The sequence below is a fragment of the Protopterus annectens genome, chromosome 1.part0 (genome assembly GCF_019279795.1).
Source record: "Protopterus annectens isolate FY-2018-M chromosome 1.part0, PAN1.0, whole genome shotgun sequence".
Taxonomy (NCBI): Eukaryota; Metazoa; Chordata; order Ceratodontiformes; family Protopteridae; genus Protopterus; species Protopterus annectens.
This window is the reverse complement of record NC_056725.1, coordinates 780,097,388-780,119,386: the sequence shown is the minus strand read 5'-3', so window position 1 is coordinate 780,119,386 and position 21,999 is coordinate 780,097,388. Positions and strand designations below refer to the sequence as shown.

General features: G+C 35.5%; 1 protein-coding gene and 1 non-coding gene across 3 annotated transcripts in view; one reads left to right on the top strand and one right to left on the bottom strand.

The window, feature by feature from the left end:
- Window positions 1-792: 792 nt before the first annotated feature.
- On the bottom strand, window positions 793-865 carry TRNAV-CAC. Its single transcript has one exon. It is a non-coding gene; the product is annotated as a tRNA-Val (tRNA).
- A 925-nt stretch (window positions 866-1,790) lies between these two features.
- Window positions 1,791-21,999, top strand: part of LOC122794510 (synaptosomal-associated protein 25-like) — a 1,032,368-nt gene continuing 1,012,159 nt past the window's right edge. For both annotated transcript variants that reach the window (XM_044062973.1, XM_044062964.1), the window contains exon 1: window positions 1,791-1,912. The gene's annotated coding sequence lies outside the window, so the exon portion shown is untranslated. The remainder of the gene's footprint in view (window positions 1,913-21,999) is intronic.

The window sequence follows — 21,999 nt, the reverse complement described above, 5'->3', positions numbered from 1 at the left end:
GGCACCAGTTCATCATGTAGAACGCAGCCTGGGATGTTGTCAGGTCCCATGGATGCTGTGTTCTTGGCTTTGGAGTGAGTGTTTTTTACTTGTGCAGCCATGATTACAGGAACTTTGCATTCTTCTAGTATAGAGATGGCTGCTTCAGGGGATGAGAGAGGGGTAAAGTTAGCACTGAACCTATCTGCCAGGATGTTGGCAATATCAGTTGGTTCTGTATATTTAGTTCCAATGTGCTGTAACTCAGAGCAGATTTCAGTGTTGCCATTGAGATTCTTGACATAGCTATAGAATGCTTTGTGGTTGTCTTTAGAAGCAGTGGCAATTTTGCTTTCATAACTAGCTTTGGAGGATTTTATGAGGGATCTCAGCTTCTTACTGAGGCTGACCACGGAGTTCCTCCTATCATGGGATTTTACTCTTTTTTGCAACATTCTTTCTTCTGTTGTAGAGTTTGTTTATAGCAGGGTACTACCAGATTGGCTTCCTTTTTTTGGCAGATAGCATCTTGGTTCTGTTAGGGATTGCACAATCCATGCACCGGTGTAAGTGCTTATAAAGTGCAGTTGTATAGGATTCAGCAGTCATACCTCTATCGTCCATCAGCATGGGTGTCATGAAGTTTGCCACTTCTATCTTAAGAAGCATGAAGTTGGCTTTGGAGAAATTTTTTACAGTGGTTTCCCTACTGGGGGGTGGGGGTGGGATGTGATGTGGATGTCTAGGGTGATTTGCTTGTGGTCGGATCTGACCAACAAGGAATTGACCACTGTTGTGGAACACGAGTCATAATGGTTCCACTGGGAATCGAACCCAGGACCTACTGCATGTGAAGCGGACGTGATAACCACTACACTACAGAACCAACCACTACACTTCAGAAATTATTAAGGAATATGTGCTGCCAGTGAGTGCTTTATTTAAACTGGTATGAAATGACTGTGTAAATTATATAAGCAGTTTATTTAAGCTGGTATGAAATGACTGTAAATTATATAAGCAGTAAGGATGACTGCAATATTCTTTGTCTGAAGGTGCTGCTTCTCAAGAAATAGGACTGAAATTACACTGTCAGTTTGGCAGCTTTCTTTGTCCTCCCAGTAAAAGTCTGGACAATGAAGCATGTTAATTGGGACCCGTATACACACACATAAATGTGTGCACGCACACACACACACACACACACACACACACACACACACACACACACACACACACACACACACACACATGCACACACAAGGTTAGAAATTCTGAAGGAGTCTTATTATCCCTATGATAAGGCACTGAAAGAATTTCAACTAGATGACAGAACTCATTATAATGTGCGTTATGTTTGGGAGATAAATAAGACAATCAAAAAAAAGGAAGGTTAAAAATGTCACACAGTTTTGGAACAGCTACAAAGACCTTATAGGCTTTCAGATGACTGTCTTATTCTCCAACCCAGCCATGCTGTCTGCTATGAAACAAGGCATCATTAACAATAAAAAGGCTTCTATTTGACTAGCATTTTACACATCACAGGTAATTATTTAAACGTTTCACTAAAATATATCTTTAGAACAAGCAGATGATTTTCATTGTCTTTTGCTGCAAATGTTTATTTCATGTTCATCTGTCTGCACCTCTGTAACTTATTGACAAGAAGGCAATATCAACAAGTGATGTCACACATGAGAGTATTACTATGACAACTAGCATCTGGGAGGAGTGGAAGAGTTCCTTGCCTTCTGAATCTCACATAGTCAAATCAAAAGTAGACCATGCTGTGCCTAAATCTGAGATGCAAGCCAATAAGAGAACAGAAAGGCATTGCTACGGTATCAATTAACAGCTGAACGAAACAGGAGGCATGGTAAAAGCTAGCAGTGGGCTAATAAAGAGCAACGCTGCTACAGAGAAGAAACAGGTAGGATGTACTTCAGTTTTGTTTTGTAAATACTTTTTTAAACATACTGTTACTGATACAAAATTATTATTACCTCTTTCAGGAAAATCACCTTTTCAAAACCACTCTAAAGTTGGTTGTAGGTTTACAAGATTCTATATTTCCTGAACATGTGTCTATATCTGTGATGATGACTAACCTGAAATGTTAAATTACTAACTAACTAGTAATAACTGAGAGTAAGAGATATCTGTGAATCTTGTTTGCTATATCCTTGCATTTGGATGCTGGAGGTATAGAAGCAGTTCTCATTTCAGCAATTATATGCATAAATGTTGGGTATAAATACAGGCGATGTAGATTTTGTAAAATCATAAAAGAATTGTAAAAGGAGTTAAAAAGGCTTCTTGGCATGATAAATCAAACATGACTATAACTAGTATATCCTATTTTTAAGCCACATCTGCATGCACCATGAAACAATGCAGCAGGTGTTCTGCTTGTTGGTACTGCAGGGTGAGAAACAGAGGTGAGCAAATGGATTCAGACAAGTACACATGCACATGTTTACTTTTGTCCTTTGTTAGTGAACAAAGCAGGAAACAGGCAATGAATATAAACGTGAATAACAGAGTTTATTGCAATAAAGCATTGCAGTTTTTTCCAGTTATGCTGTCTCACAAAAACAGTAATTTGGATGCTAATATGTGTTTTTATCCAGTAGAGAACTTACTGGAATAGTCCACATCTGAAAGCCATGGTATAAAATAAATAGTGTTGCTCTCCTAACACTTCTTGAGCTCCATGGATTTACTCTGACATTTCCAATGCTGTTTCTCAAGCTTGCAATGTTATTGCTTTTAAAATAATTCCAAATGTTCGGAACCATAGATACTGTGTTACAAGGGCAGAATAGCAAGCTCAGTTAATTTAACTTACGGAGTTACTTTATTTGTCTTTAATTTTTCTGGTTCTCTGCACGTTAACTGCTTTCCTTGTTTATATGTAGAAGTCACCTTTGTAAGATGGTGGTACTTGGCATTTTGAGCAAATTGCTTTGAGAAAGGTCTATTGGTACACTAAATGCTGCTTCAGTTTTGGATGTAGATGTCCAAAATTATTTTTCATATTCAGGTGTGTATGTGTGTATGTGTCTGTGTGTGTGCATCTGCATGTGGGCCAGCATGTATGCGTGTCTGTGTTTTCTTACTTATGTGTTAGTGTTTGTGGCTTTTTGTGGTCTGAATGAAAGGTGTGAAATTATATAGAATTTTCGCAAAGTGCCAAAAAGTAATTCTAGAAGGAAGTTTATTTGTTTTACTTTTTCCAACTGGTATGTTGCTAAACGTTCAACACAAATTAAAACTATATGTGGATTACTTTCTTAAGAATTGTAAAACATGTATAAAAGTAATGTGCTAACTGCCATCTGAAAAAAGAATCCATGTCAAAGGTGTCTGTAGAAAACTGAGGGAGGAACAGGAAGCCCACAACAGAAATTTGTTAGTACCTTAGAGAAATTAACATGGTACAAAACGAACAGTATATTTCAGGAAAAAATAGAATAAAAATATAAAATTTAAAGACAGAGCGAGACCCGTTCTAAAGATACACAAAGAATTTTCATTACATAAACAACATGGTAGATACATATTATACATTGAATATTAAATTGTGCAGAAAAAAGAGGTGTGTGTGTGTGTGTGTGTGTGTGTGTGTGTGTGTGTGTGTGTGTGTGTGTGTGTGTGTGTGTGTGTTGCAATTTAACTGGAACCTGCAGCTAATACAGTAGATTATTGAGATATGCTGTCTTTATGAGCCATCAAGGATGATGTTTGTCTTTTACTTCAAATTAAAACAAGTTTATTTTATATGGAGTTTAGTTGTATTTAAAAAAAATGAAGCTTTCTAGTGCACAGCTAATGGGAAAACTTATTGTTTTCTGTTGTGGGCATCCCAAATAGCAGGAAATCACTTGTTATTAACACTGCTACAAATCTAGAGTTGTATAAGCTATTGCTGCCACTCTGTAATACAAATGGTGTTCTTAAGCAAGCTGCTTGTGGTTCTCGTTTCTCAAAAGTATGCAAACAAGGAGTCACAAGGTAATAGTGTTCTAAGTTACGAACATAGTCACGCTGTTATATGGAATAATCTGAAATGTTCTTTTATATTATTTCTTTTTTAAAGTCTTTTTGTTAATACCTGTGTTCCCCGAATGTAACATTACTCACTTTATCCTTTCAAATTTCTACCTTCCAGCTTTAGCATGTTTATTTATTTATTGTCATTTGAAAGTCCAACTGGATAGGAGTCCATTTTCAGTGGAGGCTCTTGGAGAAAAGCTTCAAAGTATTACAAAACATTTTAAGAACAATAATTTTACAGTCTTTAAAAATAATATAAAAAACAACTACAGTTTAAATAATTACATCAGATTAGACACAATATGAAAAAAAATGTTTAAGAATAGATACAAGTTATATGACAATGATTTAATAGTTAGAGAATGATTTAATTGCTAGATATGCTTAAGCTGTTGGCTTTACAGTGGATGTTTTGGAAGAAGATGCTTGTCAAATATTAGATGACATTCATTGCACAGTACTGTTTCTTCAGAAGAGTGCGAAGAATTCATATTTTAAGATGTTGGCTTTTGACCCTTCTTTATTATTAAGGACAGGAGAATTTAAATGTATATGCATATTTAAAATGCTTGCCTTTGAACCATTCACAGCACGTTGAGTAGCAAAAGCAAAAAAAAAAAAAAAAATCAATGCACACACAAACACACGCACTCACTGAAATTCTTTTGGGGGTTTCATCTCCAAACCTGGTGTACCTTAAGTGCACACATATGTCAACTCACACACACACACACACACACACACACACACACACACACACACGCACGCACGCACACACACACACACACACATACACACTCATCTTTCTTGTTTTAAATAGAAACTTTTGATATTAGGGCATTTCAGAGATAAACATCTTGCAAATAATAAAAAAAAAATTGTATCATTCTTATTACTTACTAGTTTTTGAAGGAGCAAAAAGTCTAACTGCATCAGTTTAATAACTGTACATGGCCTTCAAGGCACTGCATGCAAGGAGAGCTGTTGGAGATGTCTTTGCAGGTGTTTTTATAATGTATTGTGTGCTGTATTCTCTGAAGGAGAAAAAAAAGTAGAAAAAAGAGGGTAATGATGTTATCTCTGTAATGTAAGACACTATGGCCAAGACAAACATAAATAAAATATTGCAGGTTACTTTGAAGAAATATTAATTAAACAATAGCTGATGAACTTACATTCTCTAAAGTGCATTCTTCAAAGGAAACAGTACTGCAAACAGACACAAAGAAATATTTAGTTTTCCTCTTCCCAACTCAAAGCTATGTAAATTCAGAGGACAAATCTGTCTATATATATCATCATGGAAGGGCTGTTGTTCACCCAGGCATATAGATTTATTTGGTAAGCATGTAAACTATCACTTACATTTATTTATTTATTAATGTATCCATGTTTGTTAACCAAGGTAGAGGACAGGTGATCCTAATGGACCCATTTCATCCACAGGCTGGGGTTGGGGTATGTGGGCTGATTACAGACGGCAATAAGTAATCCAAACAAGGTTACCACGAACAAGAAATATGGAATTCCAAGGCAAGGCAGGACAGCAGACCCAGTAAAACATTTTAATTCAAATACTAGCACTGTAATAACAGAATATAAGCACAAATACCTCTCAACCTCTTAATGCAAAAAATCTGTACAAAGCTTGACAAAATGGGGGTGCAAATAGGAACATATTTTAAATATTGCTCATAAACTTAGAAAGTTGCTAGAGTAACAGGATTTGTTTTCATATACATTTTCTGAAGGATTTGAAGTCTGAAACTCAAATGTATGCCATTATTTAGTGACTATAATCCTGAGATCATCCTAGTGATTTGCCAGGAAAAAAAAGAGGAACAAGCCAGAAATATGAGCCAAAAATCTGGATATTCTGCAGAAATCTGTACAGTTGAGAGGTACGAATGTCACCAAAATTACAACGATTAAGCACTTTCACCTGGAACACCCCCAGGCTTCTTCAGAACAATTCAAAATGCCTAAATCACTGCTATAAATACTACCGTCCATAATAGAATCCCAACAATTAATAACAATTGGCTAAAAGATTAGCCATTTAAAGGCCCCTGTTCAACCAGATCTTCAAATAAGTGTGTGCATCCGTGCAGTAATTCTTTCACATACAATATAGTTGTTCAAACACATATTAAAAACAAACCACATAAAAGGCTAGACAGAATGTTATTACAATGTAAAGAATAAAAAACATTATATGTCTTCAAAATATACTGAATAATAAAAATATGTTAAAAATATTCAACCCTGCACCTACTTATAAACCCACATATGGGCTATGTGTTGTAGTCCATGTTGTTATGACAAGTTCATAATTTTGCTGCACTTAATTTCAATACACCGTTAATGCCAATTTTAACATATTTTTGTTATTGAACATTACACATCTATAGTGTTTTATATATTTTTATAGTGTTATTAATTGTTGGGATTCTATTACGGACGGTAGTATTTATAGCAGTGTCGTCTCACTGCAAGAGGTTCTCCCGTTCGATTCTCAGATAGAGCGCCTTCTGTGTGGAGTCTGCATATCCTCCCCACAGTTGAGTAACATTTAAAGACATGCAGGTAAGTGTGTGCATGAATGGGTGTGCCTTCTTTGAAGGTTGGGCATCGGGCTGGCAACATGGCAGTGTAAAAAATCCACTGCCTATCAGTTGCACACAAAGAAAGTTCTGCTGTGGTAACCCCTAATCAGAAAAAGCTGAAAGACATTAGTTTTAGTATTTCTAGCAGTGATTTAGGCATTTTGAATTGTTCTGAAGAAGCCTGGGGGTGTTCCAGGTGAAAGCGCTTAACTGTTGTGATTTTGGTGACATTTTGCTACCATTTGTGCTTGTATTCTGTTATTAATGTGCTGGTATTTGGATTAAAATGTTTTTCTGGGTCTGCTATCCTGCCTTGCCTTGGAGTGCCATATTTATTATTTTACAGACACCAACAAAGGATCATGCATAGAATGTTAATATATACATGTGTATACGAACTGCCATTCAGCATTTTGATAGTAAACCTGTAGGTTCACACAGAGATTCCAAAATGGCTTATTTACATGATAAAGATTCAAGGTAAGTTCATAAACATGTTCATTTAGGTTATACATTTAGTAGTATTTATAAATTATTTATAGTGCAGAGTTCTGGCTTCATTCAGGAGCCTATATTCTGGTAATTTAGCTAGTGCACAGCTGATGGGGGTGGATGCTGATATGTTTTAGGGCTCTGCACAGTTACTGAAACAAAAGCATATGGTATTTTGGTGAAGATGAGTTTCAAGTTAGTGCTAAAATCCTGGATGGTAGCAGTACTTCAAATAAAAGCAGGGAGGTTGTACCAAAGTTGCAGTGCAAAGACTCAAATGTGTGAGGCATATATGGAGCTGAGTGAGCTCCCTATAGATTTGTAGAAGTATTACTGTGAGATATGAGGTTACACAGAAATTAGGAGAGAGTACATTTACTGTAAATTCACAGAGTTGTTAGGTTAAGCATGGATTTGTATACAGTGGAAAGAAAGTTAAGGTCTTCCCTTTCAAGAACTGGGAGCCAGTTGGTACAGTGCCGTGGTGCTCAGTGAGTGCTGACAGAAGGATGACTCTTGCAATTTACTGCAGTTTGAAGACTAAGGAGGTTTCTCTGTGAGGAATAAGCCATAAGTGGAAGTCAATACTCTATCCATCCCCTGCTTATGGCTTCCTTGCCGTCTGGCATGAGAACTCTGGGGATTCTATGACAGCTCTAAAGTACCTTATTCTTGTTTTTAACATGTCTATGTGTTTGATCTTGACTCTTACATCACATGACAATTCATTTTAGGTTAATGAACACATTTAGCTGATTAATATAACATACGGCAGCTTGCAAACTGTGCTTCCTAACTTTAGACTGAACATGTATATAGTCAGCTCTCTGAACTATTGGCAAAACAGAAAAGTGAAATGCAACTTTAATACAAAGGAACACCATGAGGAGCAGTATGAGGAAAGTTGGCCTTGTGCTTGCACAGACTTGCACTGACACTTACACTACCCAAATGATGTGTTATACTGACATAACGGAAACAAATAATTAAATAAATAATAGTGCCACATAAATGCTTACATAACAAAAATAAATAAAAAAATTACAATCATAATAATGAATCGAACAAGATCATAAAAGTGCTGTAAAAAAAAAAAGAATTCCCCTAGCCAGCCCCACCTCAATGGTACTGTGTCTATACGTTGAATAAAATACCGCTATGCAGCTGAGAAGCTGCTGAACTATTAATGCAGTTTCTTACTTCATTATAGTTCTGCTCATGCTGCATTGTGCTCCTTTATAGATTAAAGCTAAGCTGTATATCAGTTTCTGTTTGCTAATGTTTCAGAGGGTTGTTTATATACACATTCTGTAATCTCTGAACGATTAACTTTAGATAGAAGTAATATGCTTCGATCGAAAGGTAAGAAGCTTCTAAACACAGTATGCACTTCGCAGCATAGTCTGCTTCACCTTAAGAAAGCATTTTGCTCAAAAAACAACCTGTTTAAAAGATACCCCAAAGGCACTCCACATGCTTTCAGTGAATCTATTTTAATAGGAGAGGTTGTTAAGTTTCACTAAGAATCACCAGTAAGGACTACTAAAAAGATAGACTGTTTCAGAAAAAAAAATAGTCACCAGGCAATCAGTTTGTAGTATCCTAAGTACAGCAATCATGAATTAAGTGCAGTTTTCGGGTGTTTGTAAATGAACAGTTTTTAGAACATTTAAATTCCTATCATAGACACGTAAGGATTTGTAACCTCATCATCTTGCTTTAATAGTGAAATGTTATTTAAAAACAATGTGAGGTTTTCTAACACTATAAATCCAGGAAATACAGTTTCCAGCAGTATGGGCAGCACTTCAGTGAATTCAGGTGTATCATTTCTGGTGAGACTTTTGATTTAATAATGCTTTAAAATATAATAGTGACTGAAGTTCTCAGTACTTGAGAGCATTTGGACAATAAAGCAGTAAATGAGAAAGGTATCCTTGAATGTGATGGTGGTGAGGGGAGAGGTGCTTTATACAGTGGCCAAATCTTTTTTTTTCAATAATAATTCTTTATTTTTCTTTTTATTCTAAATGTTAATACAATACTACAACCTATTTACAATATATACATAAATGCTTCCAACAGTTACATAGAGTCATTATACATAACTATATACTTCTAAATAGATATTACAGAAGAAAAAAAAAAGACTAAAAATCTAGTATCAGTATAATACTTATCTATAGACAACTCGATAGTTAGTCTGTACTTTTATTTTATTTTATTTTATTTTACATTTGTTAACCGGGCTAGTCTAACTGGATATATGTCCATTTTCAGTAGAGGCCCGGGGAGAAAAGCTCCTCACATAAATCAATTACAATGAGACATATAATAAAAGTACAGTAAGGATATACCTTTTGTAATAAGAGTCACAATAACAAATAACAACAACAACAACAAATAGCTAAGGCATGCTAATAAAAAGTATACTAGGTCATTTGAAGCGTCACAAATAAAAAGCTAAGGATTAGCAAATTTTTGATAAACTGTTGGTAAAAAGAATTAATACAGGACATATGAAGAGGTAAAGAAGAAATGCAAGGGAGGAGAAGAGTGAGATACAAAGGTCTAGTAAGGAGAGGAGAAGGAGATGGAAAAGAGGAGAGGGTAGAGAAAAGGTGAAGTGGGACAGAGCATGAGAGGAGAGCAAGAGGGTGAAGAGAAGAATGTGTATTTCTGGTTAGTAAAACAGAGAAAAGTTATGGTAGAGAAGGGGAATGAAGAAGCTTAGTCAGGAGTCCTACAGGAGCAAAGCCAGTGATTTTGGAAGTGCAGTTTGATTTTTTGTTTGAAGAGTGGTAAGGAGGGGATTAGAGTGATATCAGAGGGTAGCTGATTCCATGTCCTACCTACAGTATTGGTGAATAGAGAGTCACCAGCTAAGTTATAGGATTTTACAGATTTGGTCATGAGTTTAGAAGAAGATCGAAGGGAGGTAAGATTATTATAGGGGATTAAAAGTTGAGAAAGTATAGGGGTGTTGTCAGGTTGGTAAAGTATCTTGTGGGCAATGGTAAGTTGTGAGATCATAATGCAGTTTTGTAGCTCAAGCCAGCCTAGGAGTTTTAGGTTATGACAGTGATGTGTTCTAAAAGGGTTACTAGTAGCCAAACGGGCAATACTATTGTAGCAAGTTGCTAGTTTATTTAGGTTAGTCTTTTTAAGGTTAGTGAAAATAGGTGAGGCGTAAAAGAGAGTAGATATCAGATGGGAGTGGGCGATAGTTGCTCTAGAAGCAGGTGTAAGAAATGGTTTAATGCGGTATAATGATTCTATTTTTTTTGTTAACAGTTTTGATGATGTTATTGATATGTTGATCAAAAGTGAGATTGTTGTCAATGGTTATTCCTAGCAGTTTAGTTGTTGTGTCAGGGGAGATGACAGTGGTGTCATTAGATAGGATGTTGAAGTTTAATGGGGAGGCTCGAGTGGTAGGAGTAAAAAGGAGAAGTTTGTTTTTTTAGCATTGAAGAGGAGGTACCATCTAGTAAACCAATTTTCTACAGTGTTGAAAGTAGTTTGAGTTAGAGACAGTAGTTCTGAAGAGTTAGATGCTGAACAGATAATAGTGGAGTCGTCAGCATATTGGATGCAGGTAGCTTGAGGGATTACAGTGTTGAGATCGTTTATGTAAAGGGAGAAGAGAAGTGGCCCAAGAATGGAGCCCTGCGGGACTCCAATAGAAACAGGCAATAAGGAAGAAATGTGATTGTCCCAACGAACGGCTTGATGTCTGTTGCTAAGATAGGAAGTAAACCATTTTAAAGCCAGGTTATCAAATGAGAGGGATTCAAGGATGTTAATAAGGGAAGAATGGTTCACCATGTCAAAAGCTTTGGAGAGGTCAATGAATAGAGCAGAGGTGAAAAGATTGGAGTTACGATAGTTGTTGATGGTATCAACAAAGGAAAGGAGGGCAGTGGAGGTGCTATGGTGGGGTCTAAAGCCATGTTGACAATTGGCTATTATGTTGTGTAAAGAGAGATACTGTACAAGTTGCTGATGGATACATTTTTCCATAATCTTAGCTAGAGGTGACAGTAGAGCAATAGGTCTAAAGTTAGTGTAGTCTAATGAGTTACCTCCTTTGTGAAGGGGGATGATATGAGAGACTTTCCATATATCTGGTATGGTTCCCTCTTGGATAGTCCTATTAATGAGAATAGATATAGGGTATGCAATCTGTTTGGCAGCCTTTTGAAGAAACAGAGAGGGGAGTTTGTCAGCAGAGGGGGTGCATGGTTTCAGTTTGAGAATAAGTTTGTAGATGAAAGAGGTAGAGATAGGATGAAGAGTGAAGTTATGGGGGGAATCAACAGGATTATTTGGAGGGTAAAAGTTGTTGGTGTTCAGTTGTCTAGCAAGAGATTGGATGGTTTCCATGAAAAAAGAGTTGAAAGTGTTAGCAGTTTGGTTAGGGGTATTTGGGTCTGCATTTATGGGGAAGGGGGTTTTAGCTGTACCAGGTTTAAGGAGTTTGTTGATTGATGTCCAGAATTGTTTGGGTTTATTTAAATGGGTTTCTTGCAGTTCACAGTAGTATTTTTGTTTGTCAGAGATTATAGCTTTTTTTGTAAGATTTCTAAGTTGGCAAAAATGGAGAAAATCAGAACTGATGCTATTGTATTTCCATTTGGCCCAAGCTTTATTTTTAGTGTGAATTAATTTCTTTGTTTCCTTTGAGAGCCATGGGGCTATATTAGACTTCATTCTGATAGAACGTTCAGGCGCATGTCTATCCAAAATGGAAAGGAAGGTTGAATTAAAAAATGATACTGCTTCATTAAGAGGAAGTGATTTCAAGAGGTTCCAGTTGCACGCTTTGAGATCATTTTGAAATAAGTCACTTTTAAAATGTTTGGTTGAACGTATTATTCTAGTGTTAGGGAGGTTTTGATAGTCAGTCTTTTCTCTAGATATATAGGTTAGACAGTGGTCACTGAGGTCATCAGGCAAAGTTCCTACTTTGTATGAGACTTTGACTTTGTTTATAAGTATCCAATCTAAGATACTCTGTTTCTTACTGGGTTTATTAAGTCTCGTTGTAGTGGTAATGGATTGAGTAAAACCATATAAGTTTATATGACAGGAGGGATTATCCTTATTAACAGAATTCCAGTCTATATTGAAGTCTCCCAGAATTATAGTTTCTTGGGGGTAGTTAGTGGAAACCCAGCTAAGGAAGTCTTCTAAGATGGGTATATTGTTGCCTGGAGGTATGTACATGCAGATTATGTAAAGAGCTTTGTGGGCATTTAATTGAAGTTTAGTGATGATGGCTTCAGCTGTAACATCCTGGCTTGGACAGGCTGGAAGGGTGGAGATGCTAAGATGGTTCTTAAATAAACCATTCAGGTTTGTACTTCCCGGAGAAAAGTGGAATGGAACCTTAAGCTAAGACAATGTTAAAGATTTGCTCCCATATTTTTGTATTATTTACACTTTTCTTATGATCACTAATTAATAATTTATGTGCTAAGATATGTTTTATCGCTACACTCTTGAAATTTTCCCATGAAGTCTGGGATGGGTTCAGCCAATTTGTAGCTCTATACAGCTTCATTAACAAAAAGATATTTACGAGTATGATCCTTTGGGATTTATCCAAATTAGTTGGTGGAATATGCAGAATCATAAACTCCCAAGAAAGTGTAGACTGTTGATATCCCATTTTTTGTAGTTGGAATTTCAAAGAATTCCAGAGTTTAAAAATACATTTACAACTCCAGAACATGTGTAAAAGGTCAGCCATTTGATCTATACAATATGGGCATTTGGGTGAGTTTTTTGAGTTAAATTTATGTAAAGTGAGACGCGTATAATACGCATTATTAAATATCATCAACTGAGTAAATAATAACTTTTGAAGGGACACTGATTTTAAGGTTAAGTTAATTGCTCTTACTATTTTACTATCCCCAATCGTTAACAATTTCTCCTTCCAGTATTTCGATAAAAGTATTTGGTTATTGTATTTCACCTCTTTCATCAAACTATATGACGCTGTTATATATTTACATTCCTGTGTTAAGGTTTGCCATAAGTTTAGGCAAATGTTTAAATCTTCTTCTTTAATTTTAAAATTCCTATTAGTAAAATAGCTTATTGATAAGTCCTTTAACTGTCTTATTATAATTAAATACGAGTTAGGGAGATCCATCTCTCTTAGTATGTTATGTATTGAGATTCCTAGAAAGGGATATAAATCAAATATGGTTAAATTACGTATAAGTGGGAATTTCTTAAGGTCTATCAACTGATTACCAATTTTCAAATTCGGATTTTTGTGAAATGGTTGAAAAATCATCATATATTGTAAAAGATTTAGTGAGTTAAACAGACTTTGTACTGATATTATATATATTTTAATATGCTCCATCAATACGTACATTTTAAGGGTATCTTTGTTTAAAAAAGGTAATGCCTTACAATTAATACCCAGACCAGCAACATGTTTATGATTTAAAATCAAGAGCCCATTTCGAATTGATCTTATCAAAGTTAACTACTCTTAAAATTCTGTTAGCGTTTATTATTAAATAATATGTTTCAAAATTCGGTAGTTCCAACCCCCCCCCCCTATTTTTCAGAGTCATCAGTTTGTCATAAGATATCCTAACTTTTCTAGGTTCCCATACAAATCTAGCTAATTCTGTATGAAGTTGTTTGAAGAATTTCCTAGAAATTTGAACTTGAGTAGCTCTAAAGGTATATAGTATTCTGGGGAGTATGTTCATTTTAATAATTGAGGTCTTTGCCATTATTGGTAGTTTCAAATTATCCCATCTTTTTAAATCAGATACTATCTGTTCCCAAATTAACTTAACATTATTTACATAAAAGTCTCTATTATCTGTTGAAAATAACAACCCCTAAATATTTTATTTTTTCTTTGGATTTTACCTGCCCTACCAATGGTAAAAGTGAGAAGGGTGTAGGCGTCTTTAATGGAAATACCTTGCTTTTTTTTTAATTTATTTTGTAATTAGATATTTTTGCAAAGTCTTCCACAGCTTTTAATATTTTCTTAATATCTGAAACAGGTGTTGTGCAATAAATATTCAAATCGTCCACAAAAGCCGCCATGGAAATCTTCGTACCATAAATTATTAGAGCATTGTGATAAATATTTTGTTTGATATGCAGAAATAATGGTTCCAAATATAAATTGAATAATATAGGAGATGACGGACACCCTTGGCGGGTACCATTCTTAATTTGAATTCTTTTTGAGAGATTCCTATTAATAACTAGATTTGTGCATATGCATTACAGTTCCTGTGAGTGGCATAAGAAATCAGTGTATGAAGTGATAACGTATTATCTGTAGTTTGTCTGCCATTTATAAAACCGGCTTGTTCATCTGATATTATCAGGTTACTTACCTTCTTCAATCTATTAGCCAAAATCAATGTCATAATTTTCATATCTATATTCAAAAGTGAAATAGGTCTATAATTATCCGAGTTATGTAAATCAGTATTCTAGATATGGATTTAATGTCCAATTATAGCCTCTAAAGCGTATCTTATGACTAGTGTCCTTATTAAAAGTTAATGTGATCCTAGAATGATCCGACAAATGTCGAGCTTGTATGTATATATAAGGATCAAAAAACATTAGTGCGTCTGAAATTAGAAAAAAGTCGATCCTGGACCACATTTTGTAACAACTTGAATAAAATGTAAAGTTAGTAACGTTCATGTGATTCTTATTATATTTAAATGGATCATATAATTTAAAATCTGTTTTAAATTCCTGTAATGCTATCACTGCTTGGTTATTAAAGGACCTATGAGAGCTTGATTTATCTAATTTAGGGTCTTGATATGTATTCCAGTCACCTCCTATTATTATATAGTAATTATTATATTGATTCAGGATAAAATAAAGTGATGTTATGAAAATTTGTTGATTGGTACATGAGGCATATATGTTAAGAAGTATCACCGGTTTGTCATAAAGTTTGGATACGAGAATCACATAACACCATCTTCCCTCTTTGTCCATTTTAAAATCTAGGATTTTCTCTTGGTACTGACTTTTAATAATAATCGCCACCCCTGCACTATTAGTTGTCCCTTCCGAAGCTATCACCTCTCTAATCCATTTCTTATTTTTAAGGGCAGTCCATTGATCATTAGCCAAATGGGTTTCTTGTAACAAAATAAAACATGCTTTTGACTGGAGGAGCAAATGAAAAAATAATTTCCTTTTTTTCAAGTTCTGGAAGCCTTTAACATTCCATGAGTCTATTATCCACAGATTAAGATTTTTAAAACTTTAAAGTGTATTTTAAAATTGCAAAACGATACTAGATTCAGATGTATTAGCACATTATGTAATATCTGGAAGCAATCTTGACGTCCTATCCCTAACCAGTGCCTATCCCTATTCCCCTGGACCAGGACAAACATAGGTTTTTTACACTGTATAAACTTCTATTGGTACACATCATTACTAAATATTTGTTCTTTATCTTACAAAATAACACACTAAAAACATGCGAAAAACCTATAATAACTACATCTAACTCTACAAAACCTAACCAAAACATTCCCTACTAAACACTGGTATCTATCTACAGCTCTTGATCACATTATTTAGTTAACACAAATGATATTCCTTACATGCAAAATTACTATTCTACCTCTCTAATAGTTCACATATATTATTAGTTCTATAATTTGGTTATATTATCCTAGTATATATAATTATCTTGTTTAAATCTAACCTAAGCAGATAAATGACAGTTCTCCTATTAAACAGTAATGTTATTAACTTCAAGATAATACACTATATGTTTAATTTATATTTAAAGCATTAAATTTGACATTGTTTATCTAATCTAATTTATTTAACATTGTGATGACAGCAGCATTGGTAAATACAAATAACATTAACTATTGTTAGCAGATACTATATTTAAATATATACACAATATCTAAATAGCACAGTTCACAAAACATTCAGAACCGCATCAGAAAAATAAGCTTCCATTTCCCTAGGAATACCAGGATATATTGTGTGCTTTTAATTTGCTTACTATCCCCGTATTAAAACCCCTTTGTATCTAAATATTTACAGTATTAAAACACAATCTAAAAGCAGGAGAATAAATATTGCAGTACAGTACAATATTATTGGCGCATCCACATTCAGGAAACTACCTAGGAAAGTAAAATGACTATGATAACTTTATGTTACTTCTACCATGTTAGTTAAATGACACATTTTAACCATTACCTTAATATTCAGTTTAAATCCTACCTGAATGAAGTCACATTCCCTTTTACAGAAATAAAAGTTGAAACACACATTAAAAGTCCACAAAGCCTCGTTTTTCATTCCCAGTAGGTTCCCCTTCTTCCACAAAGCTCTATATACTTCCTGGCCATGAAATCCTGTTTTCGAATTCGCGAAGGGGGAACCATTTCGCGGACGGACTTCTGGATGTGCCATGACAAAAACAGACTCTCAGCAGCATCTAAAGGACTTCCTGTTGCCTCACGAGGGATCACAGTTCATAGAAGCTGTACAAGTTCGTGGAATCTTCATAAACAAGCTGGACCTGCAAAAAAAAAACTAGTTAATTATTAACCAAGGGGCCTGGTGAAGAAGAAAGAACAAACAAAGGATTTTGGAGCCTCGAGGTATAGTAGGCATGGAATCCCAGTATCCACTTGCTGTAAACAGACTGAATGTTCCAGTTAAGCTTCCGAAGTTGGGAGGGATTTGAAAATCTTCAAAAAGGTAAGTTTTGCTTCTTTTTTTGTAGAAATGGAATATTTGGATCCATCAACTGTAAAAATTAATGTATTAGGGTATTTCATCTGGAATTTAATATTTTTTTCAATAAGAAACTTGCAGCATGGAGCTAATGCTTGTCTGGCTTTTCTTATTTGCAATGGTAAATCCTGTCCCATAGAAACTCTATTATTTTGCCACATAACATAACCTCCATTCTTTTTAACAGTTAGAATTATTTTATTTACATCCTGGTAATTAAGAATTTTGACATAAACCGGTCTAGGAATATTTGAGGCTTGTGTTTCCCTGAGAGCTCTATGGGCTCTTTCTATAACAATTTGCTTAGCCATATCAGAGTCTTTGAACAATATTTCCAGTATTTGTATAATGGTAGACATTAGGTCATTATATTGAATAGTTTCAGGAATTCCTCTTATAATTATGTTGTTCCTTCTGGATCTTGCCTCCAAGTCCAGAATCTTGTTTTGCATAGATTGAGTGTCCAGGTCATGAATATCTGTTTTTTTTGTAAGCAATGTTATTCTGTCCTCATTTTTGGATATCCTAGCTTCTGATTTATCTATCCTTTCAAGAATTTGACTGCATGTGGCACCAAAAGAAAGTACCTGGTTTGAAAGTTCTTTTAAAGCTTCTTGTATGGGCAACAAAGCAGTTTTGATGTCTTCCATGTTAGCCAGTTGATCCGGTTTATTTGTCATTCCAGCTTTCAAAAGTTCCTGTTGTTTTACAGTTTTCTGTCTTTTGATTGTTGAATCTTTTCCCGGTGACTGCAGTGCTGATAATTTGGTTTTAGTTGTTGTTTCCATGCTTTTTTCCTCTTTTGACATCGTGAAACAGAAATCAGACAGATCTTTTGTTTAATACTTTTTTCAGAGTCAGGCAGACAATCAGCTTTAATCCTGTGAATTTAATTAGTTTCCTTCTGTTCTTTTACCTCTCAGGCAATGTTTGATTGTAGTAGAATAGTTATATCCAACGATTAATACAAAAAATCTTGTAGTATTATCTCAGGGTTGATTTTAATTCCGAGTATCTGGAGAGCTGTAGATGTACAGTGTCTACAGAATGGCGGCCATCTTTGTCTGACAGTGGCCAAATCTGATTAGCTACCTGCCTGGAGAGCTACAAATCAATAAATGAAATATAATTACTTTAAATGCTGACCCTGATATATAGTCAATCATTCTGTACTAAACTATTGCTAATCATACACTCGACAACTCTGCAGCTATGTCCATTTTTTATATCACTGTTTTCAACTTGCATAATGTTATTTACATACTTACCTATGAACCTATAAACATCTCCTACATATAAGAAAAAATATTGTTCTTGATATTGAAATCTGCTTTGTGCTTGAAATTTAAAGTCCCAAAATCTGTTTCTACAAACACCTTATGTGGCTGTATTTAAAACTCGTTCACTATGTAAGTGTCAAAGGAAAAATATACTTTAAAAATTATCAAATCACGGTAGGTTCAGGTTAAGGCACTTTAATCTTGCAGCAAGGAGACAAAAACGTGCTGATTCAGAGTTTGTCTGGCTAGAACCAGGAAATGCAAGCATTTTTATACATTTTCTAATAAGACATTGCCTACCAAGCTAACGTAGTAAATCACAAGTTTTAACATCATCATTTCGTATATGATTTTCTGCTTGTACTATCAATTTTTGTGAGAAACTTCCTAAGAAGAACAACGTGGCCTTGGCTACCACTTGTTAGATATATGCAATGTTACCATTGAAGGTACTATGGCTAATTCAAGCACAAAGCAAGTATAGATTGCAGTTCATTTCTCTAACAGTCCTTTGTCTGTGTTATCTCTGACTTCTGCAGCTGTGTATGTTCTCATACTTCGAACAGAGATGATTGTTCAAAATCATTACATTACAAAATATAGCATTGTTCATTCATTTCTTCCTGACCTAGCAGATAATCACCTGCTTCTCAAGTACATTTTCCAAAAGACATAAACATGAATATTGCTGTGCTAGCAATTACTAGATCAGAGGGCATCTTACAAGTTTCAGAAAGCACACTGCAGTTTCAAAAAGCATCTTTTCAGTCTCATATGAAACTCAACTGTATATAAAACAGTGCATATAAAATAGAATGAAAATCGTGTTAACTTATTTAGTTTCTAATTAGCATTAAGCATACACACATTAATACATATTTTTCTAACATTTCCCCCCTGTTAATACTTTTTAATTCTATTTTTTTTTCATAAGAAGAAACAGTTTGCTTCTTTTCCTAACCTCTTCCATTCAGGATTTGCAGTTAAGAAAGTCATTCAGTTTAAACTTATGAAAGTGTTTCACATTCTAACAATTCTTCAATTTCAGTACTTTGATACAAAGTCTCAGAAACTGATATGTCTATAAATTCTTTGATTAACTTTTTCATGCAGGGAATATCACAACAAATACATGCTCCTAATAGGAGTAATCCCACACAAATGGCACTCAGGATGTTCATTAGGATAGAACCCCCCCCCAAACAAATTCTGGAAAAAGTCCGTCAGAGGGTTTGGGCCTGGTTTGGTCATGGCCGACACTTGCTGTATCACCTCAAGGTGGTCGTTTATCTCATGTTGATGATCAGGTATATACGCACAGCACTCTTCTTTGATTAAAGCGCACGTACCACCTCTCGCCTCTAGGGTGAAGTCGAGCGCCATTCGGTTCTGGAGCACTACAGTTCTGATAGCATTCAGTTCATCAGTTATCAATTCAAGAGCAGAAAAAGTTGCATTACTCATTACTTTGAGAAGTTTAGACAGTTTTTGCAGCTCCCAAATCAATTTCACTGCGCCATATGCAGGTAATATGCCTGCCCACGATATGACAGCATCACTCAAGTCCATGTGCGTCAGCTTGGTACCCACAGTATGATGGCCTTTCCAGCCTGCCTCGATCTGTCCCACTGGATTTTCAGGCTTTCTGACAGCTTTCTTGGCTACATCTTGGGTATTTCAAATATTTCCCTGAGGCAAAACTGCAGTGTGTCGTATGGCCGGGACCAGGTACCCCAAAAAACAACTGCCGGACCAATTCTCAGGCAACCATTTATATGCTTTTTTACCACACACAAAATAACAATCCTCTACCTTAGTAGTTACTTTGTTATGAAATGGCTGCCCTGCATGAAACATTTTCCTATCTATTATAGATAGTTGTTTAAAAAGTACAGGATTACGTTGCACTTGTTCAATAGTCTTATGCATGGTCTCAAAAAATGAGTCATAATTTGAATTACAAGCTGTACCCATTTTGTTTGCTTTTTATAACATTTGTAATGTACAGTCACATTGCACCTGCTACAACCCACTTGAATTGTGTCATTCTTATAAAAACATACAATTCCCTTTTGTGTCACAGGCAAATACAGTGCTACCTTATCATATGCTTTAATAGCTATGATGTCATAAATCACATTTTCCCAGGTCTCATTGACCCCTAGGGGGATTGCAGTCATTAATAACCCCCCATATGCTGTTGGTATGGCTGTGCAAATCCAGCAGTTCGAAACATTAAAAGTCTCAGCATACACACATGTAATTGCCTGATAAGTGTTAAAGTTTGGGTGCCAGTCTATGGTCGACTCATCACGTTTAATCAGTTCAACGTTTTTGGCTGGTCATTTTGTTCTCGTTGTACAGCATTAACAAGGTTTTTGTCCAGTTCAAAGTTCTTAACCAGTTTACAATGTGTCAGATGAATCCAGGATGCTCGCTCTGCGATCTTGACTGCAGTGGGTGTCGACAGCAGTACCTGGTACTGTCCTTCCCACTTCGGAGAACTCCATTTCTTTCTCTTCACAACCTTCACCAAGGTCCACGTGCCTGGGGCTATTACTGCTTCCGATGGTTTGATTTGTCCTTTATCTGAAACAGAATTCAACTGCAAAAGTTTGTTATTCAAAAATCGCCTCATATACTCTGCAAGTGAACTGTCAGCCTCCTGCTCTGCAGGCATGAGAGGTTTCCATTGAGGTGTATAATATGCCCTCCAAAACAGAATTTCAAAAGGAATTAACCCTTTTGCATTTGGAACAGTTCTCATGCTCAACAGTGCCAGAGGTAAACAGTGCAGCCAGTTCTTTTGTGTCTCACTAATCAATTTCCTAAGCTTATTTTTCAAAACCCCATTATGCCTCTCTACTAATCCTGCAGATTGGGGGTGGTATGCGCAATGATTTTTCAGAGAAATCCTGAAATAACGGCTAAGTTGTTGTATAGTTTGATTTACAAAGTGTGTACCATTGTCATTATAAATCGTTTCCGGTATGCCAAATCTAGGAATAATTTCTTTAACAAGGACTTTTGCAACAGTAGCTGCATCTGGATTTTTAGTTGGAAAAGCTTCCACCCATTTGGAAAACATATCTATAATGATAAGGCAGTACTTCCTATTTTCACATTTGTTCAGTTCTATAAAATCTATACAAATAGTATGGAACGGATACGGTGGTATAGGGAAACTCCCTTGCTTAGGTCTCAATGCCCCTTGTGCATGATGCTTGTTACAAACATGGCATGCTGCACAAAAATTTTTTGTGTAGTTTGTAAATCCATACATCGTAAACACTCGATTCACTAACTGTACCATCCCTCCTGTTGAGACATGGCACTGCCCATGGCTCAACAAAGCTGCATATCTAAACAAGTTAGATGGTAAAATCGGTTTCTTTTCTTTGGAGATGTACAGTCCTTTCTCAAGGATTGCTCCACGTTTTATCCACTTCTGTTTTTCTACATTTGTAGTAAGTGTCTGCATCGTTTTTAACATTTCTAAGTCTAAAATCTCAGATGGTTGTAATTCCTCACTCAAAAAAAAAACTTCTGAAGCTGAAGCTGCTTGTTTTGCAGCTGTATCAGCCCTCGCATTACCTTTTGAAATCCTATCCTGTTGCTTGGTATGAGCTACGCATTTGCAAATAGTTACTCTCTGAGGTAACTGAATAGAGTCTAACAAGTCTAAAATAAATTGTGCATGGTTAATTGGTTTACCAGTAGATGTTATCATTCCTCTATTTTTCCACTGCTGCGCAAAAAAAAGTACAGTAGAAAAAGCATACTGACTGTCA